General features: G+C 40.1%; 1 non-coding gene and 1 pseudogene across 1 annotated transcript; one reads left to right on the top strand and one right to left on the bottom strand.

The window, feature by feature from the left end:
* Positions 1 to 16,504, top strand: part of LOC120007298 — a 66,211-nt pseudogene that overhangs the window by 2,123 nt on the left and 47,584 nt on the right.
* Positions 6,435 to 6,541, bottom strand: LOC120008307. Its single transcript, XR_005470434.1, has one exon. It is a non-coding gene; the product is annotated as a small nucleolar RNA R71 (small nucleolar RNA).

Raw genomic sequence — 16,504 nt, 5'->3', positions numbered from 1 at the left:
AAAGAAAACAGCCCTCAAAGTTTTACAATCTGGTTTCTTTTGGCCCTCTTTATTTAAAGATGCATTTAATTTTTGTGTTAAGTGTGATAGGTGCCAACGAACAGCAACCATTAGCCGTAAGAATATGATGCCCCTCAACAATATCCTTGTAGTTGATCTTTTTGATGTATGGGGTATAGACTTCATGGGTCCGTTTCCTCCATCCTTTGGGTATAATTATATACTTGTGGCTGTGGATTATGTGTCTAAGTGGGTGGAGGCAATTTCTACCAAGACAAATGATCATAAAATTGTACTCAGTTTCTTGAAGGATATGATCTTTACACGATTTGGAACGCCTAGAGCTATCATTAGTGATGGTGGTAGCCACTTTTGCAACAAACCTTTTGAGGCATTATTGAAGAAGTACAATATTACACATAGGGTTGCAACACCCTATCATCCTCAAACTTCTGGTCAAGTAGAGATTAGTAATAGAGAAATCAAGAAGATCCTAGAGAGGACCGTGAATGCTACAAGAAAAGATTGGGCATTGAAATTGAATGATGCATTGTGGGCTTACCGAACGGCATATAAAACTCCTATTGGCATGACTCCTTATCGACTTGTCTTTGGCAAGGCTTGTCACCTACCAATGGAGTTGGAACATAGAGCTTATTGGGACATCAAGACACTTAATTTTGATCTCAAGAAAGCTGGAGATGCAAGAAAACTTCAATTGAATGAGTTGGAGGAAATTTGGAATGACGCTTACGAGAATGCAAAGATTTACAAGGAGAGGACTAAGCGTTACCATGACAAGACCATTGAAAGAAAAGAATTCGTAGTAGGTATGAAAGTTTTACTTTATAATTCCCGTTTGACTCTCTTTCCCGGAAAATTAAAGTCAAGATGGACTGGCCCTTTTCGAGTACATCAAGTCTTTCCTCATGGAGCAGTTGCGATTGAGAATTTAAGCAATGGATCGATATTCAAGGTAAATGGACAACGACTGAAACCTTATTTGGAGGAACATCAAACACAAGACATCGACGTCTTGGCGCTGACCGCCCCTTAATTGTCAATCCTGCCTTCCGTCTTGCCTAGACGTTAAATCAAACGCTTATTGGGAGGCAACCCAATCAGGTCCTTTCGTTCCTTTGTCTTTTGTTCTTATTTTTTTTACTTTGATTTCATGCTGTCTATGCTTATAAACATGAGGACATGTTTCAATTAGGTTTGGGGGTGTGAAGTTCATTGTCCTGCATGTGCACTATTTTCACTGCCCGTTTTCGATCAGTTGTAAGATGATTTTTGAATTGTGATCTGAATGAAAGTTGTGGGTTTTTCTGTCTATTTTCTGTCCATATAACTTGGGTCGAAATCCATTGAGTATTTTGTGAGATATGCTCCAAAAACTGAACGTAGATCAGATTTGACAAACTGTAGTTTGGAAATAAATTTTCAAGTTACTATGTGTCGTAACACTTGAGAGTATGAATGAATTTAATTCAGTATTGTTGACACACTGATGAAATTGTTTGGAGAATGCACATTTATATCTGATCTCTCTAAACTAAGTCTTGACCAATTTATTCCATTAACAAAAAAATAATCTCACATGCACAAAGCACATATTTGTGGGGTATACTATTTGAGATTAACTGCAAATTTTGTTGATGTTTAGAGATGAGTTGGGTATTGTTGAGTATGATACTTTGGCATATATAAATTGAAATAAAGAAATATGAGTGACATGCTATTAAAAAAAAAACAAAAAAGAAAAAGAAAAAAGAAAAAAGAAAAAGAAAACAATATGAAGAAAAGAATAAGTGTTTATTTCTGGTTCTCGCTACTGAGTAACCGGGCCTCTTGTTTAGTCGGCAGTGAGTTTCGCGTAAAAAGGTAGTGAGACTGAAATAAATACCTATGTGACTAGCAAAGTTTCGTAGCCTTTTTGACTTGAGTTATTAGACCCTTAGGGGTGTCTCTATACCTAATGCCCTGAGCTAACTAGATTGGGAGTCATTGGTTGAAAGCTCGTTACATGAGTCAATTAGAAAGCTTAATGAGACTAAGCATTGCACATGTTACATAGAAAAAAAAAATGATGATGAAAGCATGGAGCCCATAGTAAAAGTTAAAGAGAGAGTAAATATATGCCTTCGTGTCATTACTTGATAATTCTGATAAATCTTCTAGCTCGCATGATTTGCGTTAAAATCAAATAAAAGTCACACATTTATGTGTAATCTTTTTGAGCACAATCTAAATATTCACCTATTAATGGAATGAATGGTATTTGACTTGGTTGGAGTATCTATGATATGAATGATGGAATTTGAAGTCTCAACGTAGTTTGTGTGAATACTATACTGATTTTATTCATTCCATGCTTTTACTTGTTATGCCATGGTAGTTTGGTAAATGTTTGTGGGTATCATTCTGGTAAACCCTCACGAGACTATAACTCGTCCACTAGGGACACCTAGGGGTTTAAAGTCTTGTGTCACATGCTAAGTGCCACCGCGATTCCTGCGAAAGTGAGTTAGTTTTTTTATCTTTATTTTTTCTCCTTTAAGTTTTGCTCGAGGACTGGCAAGAAGTAGGTTTGGGGGTATTTGATGACTGCAAAATTACATTGATTTTATACCTCTCTTTCTTCACTTATTGCTTTGTTTTCAAGTCAAACTTGGGTGTTTTACGTTATTTTTGTTTGCATTTCAGTTAATCGAATCCTAGACGATGAATTATGTCAATGGCAATTTTGACAATGTTATTGGACATGTACATGCGAGTCTTGGTAATTTCAGCAAAATCTGCCACTGTTCAGTCCAGCCCACTTGTGAAGGTCACCATAAATCCTTTGAGAAGATCTGAGTTTTGTGTCATATACCGTTGAAAAGATATGGAAGTCTAGTTTCTGAAGAATTTTACAGTTTGTGATTCCGAGTTTTGTGGACAAAGTTATGACAGTTTGAATACGGACTGCGCAGTCCAGAAAATCAGGAATCCGGGCTCATACTTAACAATATTGATTTGAGACCTCTTGAAAGCCCGAGGACGTTTCCAGCCTTTGAAGGAAGCTAATAGAGTATCAATTTATGATTTGGATGAATCTTTGACTATTATGATTCAATATTTCAGCTGGAGGAAATCTTTATGCAAGAGGAAACTAAAGGATTCTAATTGTACTAGGATTATATTGTTTCCTTTCATATGGATGACTTTAACCTAACCAAGGATGATATAAAAGGGGCTGGCATACACAGCAAGGGAGGGCAGACCGAGGGGAAAGACTCAAGAATCACATAAGGGCAGGATATTGGAGAGCAACATCACTAGGAGAGAAGGAAGCAACAAGGTTCTTAAAGGGGGAATCCTCTTCACCAAGCTTACTTTGTAAAGGGTGTTCTTTTTCTTAAGTTCTTGATGTTGTTATTTCTTGAATTGTTGATGTTTTTATATATTATGTGTGGCTAAACTATTTACTAGGGATTCGATGTAGCCTAGCATGACTATTCTATGTCTTAATTAATTCGTTGCCAATTCAAGTTTCTAGTTTTATTCATTGTGCTTCATATATCATGTGTTGATTTAATGACTGATCACCATTATTTAGATACATGTTTGAGACAAGATTACACCACGATCAATGGGTAAACTTGATATAGCTCTTGTGAATGAATGAGATGTTGTTGAAGCACGATCCATGCATAAACACTCTTGGTTCTTGATGTTCTTCTTGCACTCAATGCATTCTTGTTTGTAATCTTGACCACAATCAATGGCTAGATAACAATTTAAGAATAGTTGATCTTGACCACAATCAATGGCGTTTCATATTTTAGATAAGAACGAACCTTAGAAACGAGAATTGAATCTTAACCAAATAAGACATAGAATAGGATTGCTATGGTGAAATCGAAGTCCTAGTTTGCATTCTCTTGATTGAAAACACCCTAAATCTTTCTAATATTCTTGCACTTTCTTGATTTTCAAATTCACACAACTTTTCTTTAATTTTCAGAAATAATTTAGTTTTATCTCAGACATTCGAATTGAGTAGAAATTGGAATTACTTGACAAATCTCTGTGGGATCGACCTTGCTATTGCATACCTATGCTATAATTGTATTCGTGCGCTTGCGAGTTAATTAAAATTACAACATAGATTGTGGGGCCCATATAGGAGCCCAATATATCGGATTACGATGGATGATATATATATATATATATATATGGATCGGGTATGTACCTGTAGACCGTCTGAGGTGAGATGCATCACAGGGGACGCTCTCTGGTGTAGGCTATGCCCTACTGAGCTTCTTGGCTCACCCTTCTTCTTGTTTCCCTTTCAGGTGAGTTAGATTTAGGTGACGATGGTCAGCGGCGGGATGTATGAGCTAGTGTATATTCTCGAACTGTTCTTTAGTCGAGTGTGAGGACTTTGGGTATTGTATTTTGTATATATTACATATTTACTCAGTTTGATCTCGGGTAGATATGTTTTCTTATTTCCGCTATTGTATAGATGATCGTACTATATTTTACATATTTTTTTATACCTCAATTTACACTTATTTTTGTCTCTTTTATTGGAATGAACATGAATATTGCATAATTTTTCTTGATTTGATTTTCAGATTTTTGGTTTAAAATATGGTGTAAAGGGCCTAATTTAATTATTAGATCCCATAAGTCAAAGCTTACATAGCCCATGCTTGAAACGCATCTCTTAGACCCATGAAGGAAACCTGGCGGCTAGTTTTGCAACTAGGAGAAAGCAAGGCACGTAAAGATCAAGCAAGGAAAGAAAGAAATAAATAAAAAGAAGGAAACAAGACAAATAAGCAAATAGGAGAACAAAAAGGAGTCAAAGACCAATTGCATGCAAAATTAGAGCTGTGCGGAGACCCGGTGAAACCAAAGGAGAATGAAATCCAAAAAGTTGCACGTGAATTGACTAGGAAACAGAGCTGTGAAAGAAGAGGAAGAGCAATTGAAGGAAATCCAACTAGAATTTGGAATGCAGTTTGAAGGAAGGTTTTTAGTATATAAATAGGAGGTCACGACAGTGCAATAAGACATGAATTGGAGAGCCATATTCTCTAGCTTTTCTCTTTGTTTTTGTCCTTGGTCATGGCGTTCTCATATTTAGTTTCCTTGTGTTCTTATAACATGAGTAACTAAACTTCTTTGCTAGGGCTTGATGTAGCCTAGTATGATTATTGCAAGCAATTCAATTAATTGAATGCATAATTTTGGTTCATGATTCTTGTCTTTAATTTCTATGCTTATAATCTATTGTTTGTTTGGTTGATTGGCCACCAATTGAATGCTCAATTAGATTCATCTAGCTAGGACTAAGGAACGAACCGAATTCACGTGTCTTAGTGGAACTGAAATTAAGGAAATCAATTGTCGACTGCCATGAACAAGGTTTAGGGGATTGATTGGTTGTTATAGTTCTTTAGATCTAATGAGTTGTTAGCATTGGGTTAAAAACTGCGAACTGAACATGATTAATCCATTGTTAATAATATTTGTTGGCATCGCGAACGAACGAACCAACATATTTAAGAACGAATCAACCCTTGAATCGGAACCATAATTGTGAGTTTGTTAATTGAATGCTTGTGATAGGATTACTAGGTGAAATCATTGCCCTAGTGTTCTTCTCTTATTGGATACTAAATCTGAATTTTATTTCTTTGTTTTTATTTTATCAATTATTCTTCCTTTTCCCCAAAATCTCAATCATCCATCAAGTTAGGTATATTAATTAGATTAACTAGTCTCCGTGGGATCGACCTCATGCTTGCATACACTGTACTATTCATAGACTCTTGTGCACTTGCGAGAATTATTACATCAAGTTTTTTGCTCCATTGCCAGGGATTAGTTTAGTTTAATTGTGTACTTAATTTTTTTTTTTTAAATTTTTCAGGTTTATACAAGGTAGACGTTCTTTGAAAGGAGAGCTACAACCTTACATAGACGACATTGAAAGTTTGTTGAGGAACAAGAATCAAGGTAGTGAAAGTAACGAAGAACCCTCAACCGAAGAGAAGAAGATGGCGGCAATAGTTCCAGCCGAAACAATGGGTGATCTTGACATCCCCACTATTCCGGAATCCCCATCTTGTATCGTACTACCGATAGCAGCTAGGAACTACGAGCTTAAGACCATACACTTTAACATGATGCCTTCTTTTCATGGTCTAAGTTCGGAAGATCCACTTAGTCACATTCGTGAAAATTTTAATATGGTTTCTAGCATGTCTTTGTCTACAGGGGTTACTAAGGAGCACTTGAGGTTGAAGATCTTCCCTTACACTATGAAGGACAAAACAAGGACGTGGCTTAATGGTTTGAGGCCGGGTTCACTGGCGACATGGACTGAGGTACAAAATAAATTTTTAGAAAAATTTTTCTCAACTCAGTAAACTGATGCTCTCAGGGACAAAATCATGCAATTCGGACAACAACTTGATGAGTCATTTTCTGAGGCGTGGGAGAGGTTTAATAACTTGTTAACTCAGTGTCCCCATCATGCTTTGCCTTTATTAGTGTTGATGCGTATTTTCTACAAGGCACTGACAGTTTCTAACAAAGCTACAGTTAATAATTATGCAGGGGGATCGATTAGGAATATGATTCCAACCGAATGTCAAACTTTATTTGAGAGACTTGCTATTGAGACGCAACATTCGAAAGTAAGAGGAAGCGAGCAGGTGTGTATGAAATTTCCAATTTTGATTCGTTTGCACCAAAATCGCAGGTTGATGCCATCTCTACCAAGTTGCACATGCTTCTAGCAATGAATGGGCATACAACTCAAGGAGTGGATTTCCCAGAGTTTGTGCAAGAGCAAGCAAATATGATGAACTCCTATAATCAAAATCCAAGGTTTGATCCCTACTCTAACTCCTATAATCCAGGTTTTCGGGCACATCCAAACTTTTCTTGGAAGAACACCCAGAATCAAGCCAATCCACCTACCATTACATTAGAGGATATGGTGCGACAGTTGGCAATTAACCATCAAAAAATGGAGGCACAAGTGGGTCAAATCGCTGAAGCATTTACTCAAAGGGATGTTGGAAAGTTTCCAAGCCAAACTGAGATAAATCCGAATACTCTGGAGCATGCCATGGCTATCATACTTTGTGATGAGCAACAAAGCCGAGTTGTTAGAAAGTTGGAAGAGCAGGAAGTTCAAGCACAAGAGAAGCCGCTTCAACAGTCACGTCGTGTAATCATGTATGGGTTGCCTGACCTCAATAAACCTGCTCCACCTTATGTTCCTCCAATCCCGTTTCCGGGGCGTCTGAGGAGAAATAGAGAAGAAACACCATCAGTGCGAAAGCCAACCTCGAAGAGGGACGTGGAACCTTCTGTTGTGCATGAAAAGAAGAAAGTAGATGAGAATAAGGTGGTTCAACTAACTGAAGAGTGTAGTGCCATATCACAAAAGAAGTTGCTGCCAAAGCTTAAGGATCCAAGGAGTTTCACTATACCTTGTTGCATAGCCAATCAAAATTTTGATCGTGCTTTATTGGATGTGGGTGCGTCAATTAATCTAGTGTCTCTTTCTATTTTTGAATGTAGGAGTACTCAAAGAGACCTCTGTGGGCATCCAATTGGCTTATTGATCTATTCGATATCCTAAGGGAGTACTAGAAGATGTTTTGGTTAAGGTACATGGACTAATCTTTCCAACTGACTTTCTAGTGGTTGATATGTGGGATTGCCAAGATCAAGGAGAAGAACTTCCGCTGATTTTGGGGTGACCATTCATGAGGACTGCAAGGATGACAGTTGATGTGCATGAAGGCACACTAACAATGACTAACAATGAAGAAACAGTGACTTTCAAGCCTAAGGCGGCTCAAAGTGAGAAATCAACGGAGAATGTGCTCACTATTAAAGATTACACTGTGAAAAAAAGAGGACATTCAACTAAGGTTGAGTTTGTGAATGTACTGAGAGTCGTTCCATACGAGAGAGGTAAGCATACTCCCGCCTTTGAGTCTTTTCCTTTATCCACTAACAAGTTGTTCCCCTCCATTGTGGAAGTATCCCAAGATAAAATCCTCCAACAAGTGGTTTTTGGAAAAAGGGAAAAGGGATATTCTGATTTTCCTGAGGATCCAATTGCTCGTGCAACTATGAGGGTCAGAAGTAATGAGAGAGGTGTTGATATGGGTGTGGCTAGAGGAAGGCGATTGCTACAACCCAATGAACTGAAAGTGGGCTTCCAAGTTCACCAATTTAGCTACTTGAAGAGTTACGTCTCGCCTAGAAGTTAAATAAAGCGCTTGGTGGGAGGCAACCCACCCGGTAAATTCGTTCCTTTTATTGTATATTATTTTAGTTCATTATAGAAGAGCACTCATCCCACACTGAATTGAATTGCTATTTGTGCATCAAATGCAGAAAGAAAAAAGTTGTGCCAGAGCGCTGGATTGAAACAATTTTATGGAGCAACTCAGGACGAACCGGAATGCAAGCCATATATGTACAGAAAGATACGGAAGTCTAGTTTTTTCAGAATTTTACGGTTTGTCCATCCGAGGTCTGATGCAGAAGAAATTGATGATTTTACGACAGCTATGCAGTGCAGAATTCTACTCGGGAATTACTTCCCGATTGTTTTCGCAGTCAAGTTCTATCGCTCTAACTTAGTACTTTTTCTTCATGTTATTTTTCACATTATTCCATGTACTGAGGACATTGCATAATTCAAGTGTGGGGGTGAGAATAACTTGTTTTGAAAAAAAAAAATTAGTTCCTTCCAATGCGATGATGAGACATAAATTGTTTAGGTCCAAAATTAGTTTGTTAGTAAAGAGAATTTTCACTAGAATTGAGCTTGGATTACAATTTTTATGGGCCAATGTTAACATGATATGTTGATTGAGAAAGAAGCATGTTTAGACTTAATGTAGACTTGCATAATTACCCTTGTGAGTTTTGAGCCTATATGATTGATACATTATGCATATCAATCCAATCTCATTCTTGTGTGCTCTCATGATTACATGTTTCTGTAGAACTTGCTTTAAACCTTTTTGAGACTATATTGATACATGTGATGACATGAATATGATTGAGGCATTAGGATGATACCACCATAGCCAAATTACCTATATCCTAATGTATTTATCCACTAGAAAGCCCCTTTGAGCCTAAGTAAGCCTTTTTATTCATGAAACTTATCTACTTGTCCCTTTAACCCGAAAAAAAATTATTTACCTAATTCTAAGGGATTAGTAGAGCATACCATGAGATTTTTCAAGTGTTGATGGTGTTCAAGTATGTTGAGTTTGATGATGAAAAGAATTAAGTGTGGGGGAGTTCTTGTTTATTTTGGGATGTTATTTGGTGGAGAATAAATGTGATGTCGAATACATGTGCATTAATGTGTCGAAAAAAAAAAGAGAAAAATATTTAGTATGATTCAACATTGTTTTGAAAAAAAAAAGAAGTTTATGTGCATAGTGCAAATCTTGAAGTTATGAAGTATTGGTAGAGAATTAAATATTGATAATGAAGATATGGGCCAACAAGATGATATATGCCCTAATTTTTGTGTGCTCTACTAGTTCTTTGGAAATTTTGTGATTTCCTATAACACTTTTTCTTTTTACCTTCACCTTTGGCCCCATTACAACCTTGAATAAAGACCTCTTGATTCATGAAGTTACATGTTTTTAATAGTGTAGAATGGGTGGACAAGCAAGTATATGGTGGGACTGTTTTCACGAGATTAATTGAGTGCGAACACTTTATTCCCACTAAACTGAATGAATCTTGAGAGTATTCCTTGTGAGAAGTTAAAATTGAGTTTGAATATGCACTATTTCGATTGAGATATGTTATGTTGATATTGGCCTAATTCTAAACATATATACTTGAGCATGATTCTTAGTGAAATTCTTTAACTAATGACTAGTTTATAAGACATCTTTGGTACTTGAGTGAGATTGGAAGGACTATTTTAAATGTTTGTGGGTATTGTTCTGGTAAACCCTCACGAGACTATAACTCGTCCACTAGGGACACCTAGGGTTTTAAAGGCTTGTGTCACATGCTGAGTGCCACCACGATTCATGCGAAAGTGAGTTAGGTTTTTTATTTTTTTATTTATTTTCTCTTTTTATTTTACTCGAGGACGAGCAAAAGCTAAGTGTGCGGGTATTTGATCGTACTATATTTTACATATTTTTTATACCTCAATTTACACTTGTTTTTGTCTCTTTTATTGGAATGAACATGAATATTGCATAATTTGTCTTGATTTGATTTTCAGATTTTTGATGCAAAATATGGTGTAAAGGGCCTAATTTAATTACTAGAGCCCATAAGTCAAAGCCCATAAGTCAAAGCTTACATAGCCCATGCTTGAAACGCATCTCTTAGACCCATGAAGGAAACCTGGCGGCTAGTTTTGCAACTAGGAGAAAGCAAGGCATGTAAAGATCAAGCAAGGAAAGAAAGAAATAAATAAACAGAAGGAAATCAAGACAAATAAGCAAGTAGGAGAACAAAAAGGAGTCAAAGACCAATTACGTGCAAAATTAGAGCTGTGCGTGGGATTCGGTGAAACCAAAGGAGAATGAAAACCAAAAAGTTGCACGTGAATTGACTAGGAAACAGAGTTGTGAAAGAAGACGAAGAGCAATTGAAGGAAATCCAACTAGAATTTGGAATGCAGTTTGAAGGAAGGTTTTTAGTATATAAATAGGAGGTCAAGGCAGTGCAATAAGACACGAATTGGAGAGCCACATTCTCTAACTTTTGTTCTTGTTCTTTTCTCTTTGTTTTTGTTCTTGGTCATGGCGTTCTCATATTTAGTTTCCTTGTGTTCTTATAACATGAGTAGCTAAACTTCTTTGCTAGGGCTTGATGTAGCCTAGTATGATTATTGCAAGCACTTCAATTAATTGAATGCATAATTTTGGTTCATGATTATTGTCTTTAATTTCTATGCTTATAATCTATTGTTTGTTTGGTTGATTGGTCACCAATTGAATGCTCAATTAGATTCATCTAGCTAGGACTAAGGAACGAACCGAATTCACGTGTCTTAGTGGAATTGAAATTAAGGAAATCAATTGTCGACTGCCATGAACAAGGTTTAGGGGATTGATTGGTTGTTATAGTTCTTTAGATCTAATGAGTTGTTAGCATTGGGTTAAAAACTGCGAACTGAACAGGATTAATCCATTGTTAATAATATTTGTTGGCACCGCGAACGAACGAACCAACATATTTAAGAAAGAATCGACCCTTGAATTGGAACCATAATTGTGAGTTTGTTAATTGAATGATTGTGATAGGATTACTAGGTGAAATCATTGCCCTAGTGTTCTTCTCTTATTGGATACTAAATCTGAATTTTATTTCTTTGTTTTTATTTTATCAATCATTCTTCCTTTTTCCGAAAATCTCAATCATCCATCAAGTTAGATACATTAATTAGATTAACTAGTCTCCGTGGGATTGACCTCGTGCTTGCATACACTGTACTATTCGTAGACTCTTGTGCACTTGCGAGAATTATTTCATCAATAGAAACTCCGATAGTTTCGGTGGGTGTATGTATGGTATTTTGGAGAGACTGTTTCCTTATATGTTTCAGGAGTTGTTTTCATTTTATATGTTTTATTAGGTTTATATATTGGATTAAGGCTTGGTTCGGGGGATGGGGTCCCCTGCCGATCACGTTCTTGTGGGAATAGGTACACTTCGGTATACCTTAGAAGAGAGGGGCGTGACAGTTTGGTATCGGAGCTGTAGGTTAGATACTTACAATGATTAGGTTATCTAAGTTACGTCGTTGGCTACAAATCATGCGCTTCCCGGCTGACCTGGTGAGTTTTTATTTTTGTGTTTCTTACTTTTAGATTTATGTATACATGTGTTACATTTTGTAGATATGGTTGACACACGTAATACTCGGGTGCGAGGACATGGACGGGGTAGGGGACGACATGAGGTGGATGAGCCTCAGAGGGTAAATGAGGCGGGTATGCCCGAGGTGGTTCCATTAGAGCGTGGGCGAGGACGGACAGGGAGGGTGCGAGACGTGGTAGGGGTGTGAGACGTGGGAGGGGTAGGGGTAGGCGAAGGCGAAGGCGAGGAGCTTATGTAGCTCCAGTAGATGATATTGGGGAGGACCAAGAGATACCACTGGTGCAGCCAACACCACAGGGGGTAGAGACAATAGTGACTACCTTACGGCAGAAGGTCCGGGATGTTACTGAGTTGGTGCGAGCTCTTGGGCAGACTGTTACAGGACTTGTGATAGAAATTTCCGCTCCAGCCCCAGCTGCACTACAGGCTCCTACCGAGGTTGCAGCACAGGTTCCAGTTTTGGGTGGGTTACAGGAGGGTGTTGGACAGATTGTGGAGGCACAGGTAGCTCATTTAGCGATTGATACTTCGATCAAGGAGCTAGTTGAGTTACGGAAGACGAATCCTCCGGTTTATAGAGGAGTGATAGATCCAGTGGCAGCAGAGGAGTGGCTTCGTCAGCTACGCAGAAAGATGAGTTCCTTGTGGATTCCTGAGGAGGGGAGGGTTTTGCTAGCTGTAGAGTTATTAGAGGGTGATGCTTTTACATGGTGGGAGGTGACGATAGTTAGTTGGGGCAGGGAGGGTATGCCATGGCAGAGTTTGAGACAGTTTTTCTGGCACAGTATGTACCACAGACAGTGCGTGTAGCTAAAGCCAAGGAGTTCCTTGAGTTGATTCAGTCCCCGGACATGACAGTGACTCAGTATCAGGCTCGCTTTGAGGAGTTAGGGCGATATGGGGATGAGTACATTTCCATAGAGGAAAAGAAGATACTAAGATTTCGGAGAGGATTGTCGCCAAAGATTTCACCTCATTTGACAGCTCAAACTATCAGCACTTATCGCGAGTGTATTGATAAGACACTTGGAGTTAAGAGGACATTAGTGGAGATTAAGGATTATTAGGAGATTCATAATAGGAAGCTTGAGAGTTCTACATCTGCTACTAGTGAGAGTAGTCAGTACAGACGGCCAACCTGGTGAGTTTTTATTTTTGTGTTTCTTGCTTTTAGATTTATGTATATATGTGTTACATTTTATAGATATGGTTGAAACACGTAATACTCAGGTGCGAGGACATGGACGGGGTAGGGGACGACATGAGGTGGATGAGCCTCAGGGGGTAGATGAGGCAGGTATGCCCGAGGTGGTTCCATTAGAGCGTGGGCGAGGACGGACAGGTAGGGGTGCGAGACGTGGTAGGGGTGTGAGACGTGGGAGGGGTAGGGGTAGGCGAAGGCGAGGAGCTTATGTAGCTCCAGTAGATGATATTGGGGAGGACCAAGAGATACCACTGGTGCAGCCAACACCACAGGGGGTAGAGACAATAGTGACTACCTTACGGCAGGAGGTCCGGGATGTTACTGAGTTGGTGCGAGCTCTTGGGCAGACTGTTACAGGACTTGTGATAGAAATTGCCGCTCCAGCCCCAGCTGCACTACAGGCTCCTACTGAGGTTGCAGCACAGGTTCCAGTTTTGGGTGGGTTACAGGAGGGTGTTGGACAGATTATGGAGGCACAGGTAGCTCATTTACCGATTGATACTTCGATCAAGGAGCTAGTTGAGTTACGGAAGACGAATCCTCCGGTTTATAGAGGAGTGATAGATCTAGTGGCAGTAGAGGAGTGGCTTCGTCAGCTACGCAGAAAGATGAGTTCCTTGTGGATTCCTGAGGAGAGGAGGGCTTTGCTAGCTGTAGAGTTCTTAGAGGGTAATGCTTTTACATGGTGGGAGGTGATGATAGTTAGTTGGGGCAGTGAGGGTATGCCATGGGCAGAGTTTGAGACAGTTTTTCTGGCACAGTATGTACCACAGACAGTGCGTGTAGCTAAAGCCAAGGAGTTCCTTGAGTTGATTCAGTCCCCGGACATGACAGTGACTCAGTATCAGGCTCGCTTTGAGGAGTTAGGGCGATATGGGGAGGAGTACATTTCCATAGAGGAAAAGAAGATACTGAGATTTCGGAGAGGATTGTCGCCAAAGATTTCACCTCATTTGACAGCTCAAACTATCACCACTTATCACGAGTGTACTGATAAGGCACTTGGAGTTGAGAGGACATTAGTGGAGATTAAGGATTATTAGGAGATTCATAAGAGGAAGCTTGAGAGTTCTACATCTGCTACTAGTGAGAGTAGTCAGTACAGACGGCCGACCTGGTGAGTTTTTATTTTTGTGTTTCTTGCTTTTAGATTTATGTATACATGTGTTACATTTTGTAGATATGGTTGACACACGTAATACTCGGGTGCAAGGACATGGACAGGGTAGGGACGACACGAGGCGGATGAGCCTCAGGGGGTAGATGAGGCGGGTATGCACGAGATGGTTCCATTAGAGCGTGGGCGAGGATGGAGAGGTAGGGGTGCGAGACGTGGTAGGGGTGTGAGAAGTGGGAGGGGTAGGGGCAGGCGAACGCAAGGAGCTTATGTAGCTCTAGTAGATGATATTGGGGAGGATCAGAGATACCACTGGTGCAGCCAACACCACAGGGGGTAGAGGCAATAGTGACTACTTTACGACAGGAGGTCCGGGATGTTACTGAGTTGGTGCGAGCTCTTGGGTAGACTGTTACAGGACTTGTGATACAAATTACCGCTCCAGCCCCAGCTACACTACAGGCTCCTGCTGAGGTTGCAGTGCAGGTTCCAGTTTTGGGTGGGTTACAGGAGGGTGTAGGACAGATTGTGGAGGCACAGGTAGCTCATTTGGTGATTTATACTTCAATCAAGGAGCTAGCTGAGTTACGGAAGACGAATCCTCCGGTTTATAGAGGAGTGATAGATCCAGTGGCAGCAGAGGAGTGGCTTCGTCAGTTACGTAGAAAGATGACTTCCTTGCGGACTCCTGAGGAGAGGAGGGCTTTGCTAGCTGCAGAGTTCTTAGAGGGTGATGCTTTTACATGGTGGGAGGTGATGACAGTTAGTTGGGGCAGGGAGGGTATGCCATGGGCAGAGTTTTAGACAGTTTTTCTGACACATTATGTACCACAGACAGTGCGTGTAGCAAGCCAAGGAGTTCCTTGAGTTGATTCAGTCCCTGGACATGACAGTGACTCAGTATCAGGCTCGCTTTGAGCAGTTAGGGCGATATGGGGAGGAGTACATTTCCACAGAGGAAAAGAAGATACTGAGATTTCGGAGAGGATTGTCGCCAAAGATTTTACCTCATTTGACAGCTTAGACTATCATTACCTATCGCGAGTGTATTGATAAGGCACTCGGAGTTGAGAGGGCATTAGTGGAGATTAAGAATTATTGGAAGATTCATAAGAGGAAGCTTGAGAGTTCTACATCTGCTACTAGTGAGAGTAGTCAGTACAGACGGAGGACTGATACCCGTGGGCAGCAGTAGAGTCAGGGGCAGAGTTCTCAGAGTCAGAGACAGAGTTATCGGGGACCTAGGCAGGGACAGCAGGGTCCTAAACAGGGTCAGCAAGGGCAGAGACAGGGTCAACAGAGGTAGAGATTGGACCTTCAGGGTCAGGCTCCGAGACGGGATCAGCAGCCCCAGCATTGCTATGCATGTGGTCATGTGGGTCATATGCGTTGGGATTGTCATTTGGCAAACAACCCGTTATGTTTACAATGTGGCTTGCTAGGACATACTCGGAGAGATTGCCCACAGGGTGGAGAACCTGCTCTGCCAGCATATCGAGGTCAGAGAGCTCCAGCTCCAGCTCCAGCTCTAGCTCTAGTTCCAGCACCGATTCCAGCGCCGAGAGGTCCTACAGGTAGGGGTAGACCATTAGCTCAGCAACAGTAATAGGTCCAGAGAGGTGAAGTGTATGCACTTGGCCCTGATGCAATACCAGCAAAGCGAGATCATTTGGGAGGTAGGTTTCTCTTATTCAATTCTTGGGTACGTGATTTGTTTGATACTGGGGCTACGCATTCATTCATTTCTGCATCATTTGCTGAGGCATTGGGTTTAGGGATTACGAGAGTGGCAAGGAGATTTATAGTTGATTCGCCCCTAGGATCAGGTACCGTGGTTAGTGGTATCTTTAGGGACTGTGTATTTAGTTTCGCAGACCATGAGTTTAGAGCGGATTTATTTGTGATCTCATTTATTGATTTTGATGTTATTCTCGGATTGGATTGGTTGACTGAGTATGAGACGATTATAGAGTGTGCTAAAAGGAGGATTACACTAACCACACCTACGGAGAGGGTTAGATTTCGTGGGACGAGACTTCTTCCGTGTCCACTTTTTCTAGATAATCCTCAGTACACCGATTGTGTTGTAGCGAGTTTGCTTACTTCAGAGTCTAAGGAGGAGTATTCTGCGTCTATACCTGTGGTGGAGTACTATATGGATGTTTTTCCTGATGATTTATCGGGGTTGCCACCGCAGAGGGAGATTGACTTTGTGATTGAGTTGTATCCGGGTACATATCCTATTTCTATACCATTGTACAGGATGGCACCAGCAGAGC

Source organism: Tripterygium wilfordii, chromosome 10 (assembly GCF_013401445.1).
Source record: "Tripterygium wilfordii isolate XIE 37 chromosome 10, ASM1340144v1, whole genome shotgun sequence".
In the NCBI taxonomy this organism is placed as follows: domain Eukaryota; kingdom Viridiplantae; phylum Streptophyta; class Magnoliopsida; order Celastrales; family Celastraceae; genus Tripterygium; species Tripterygium wilfordii.
Note: the sequence above shows the minus strand (reverse complement) of the source record. Positions and strands in the feature narration are given on the sequence as shown.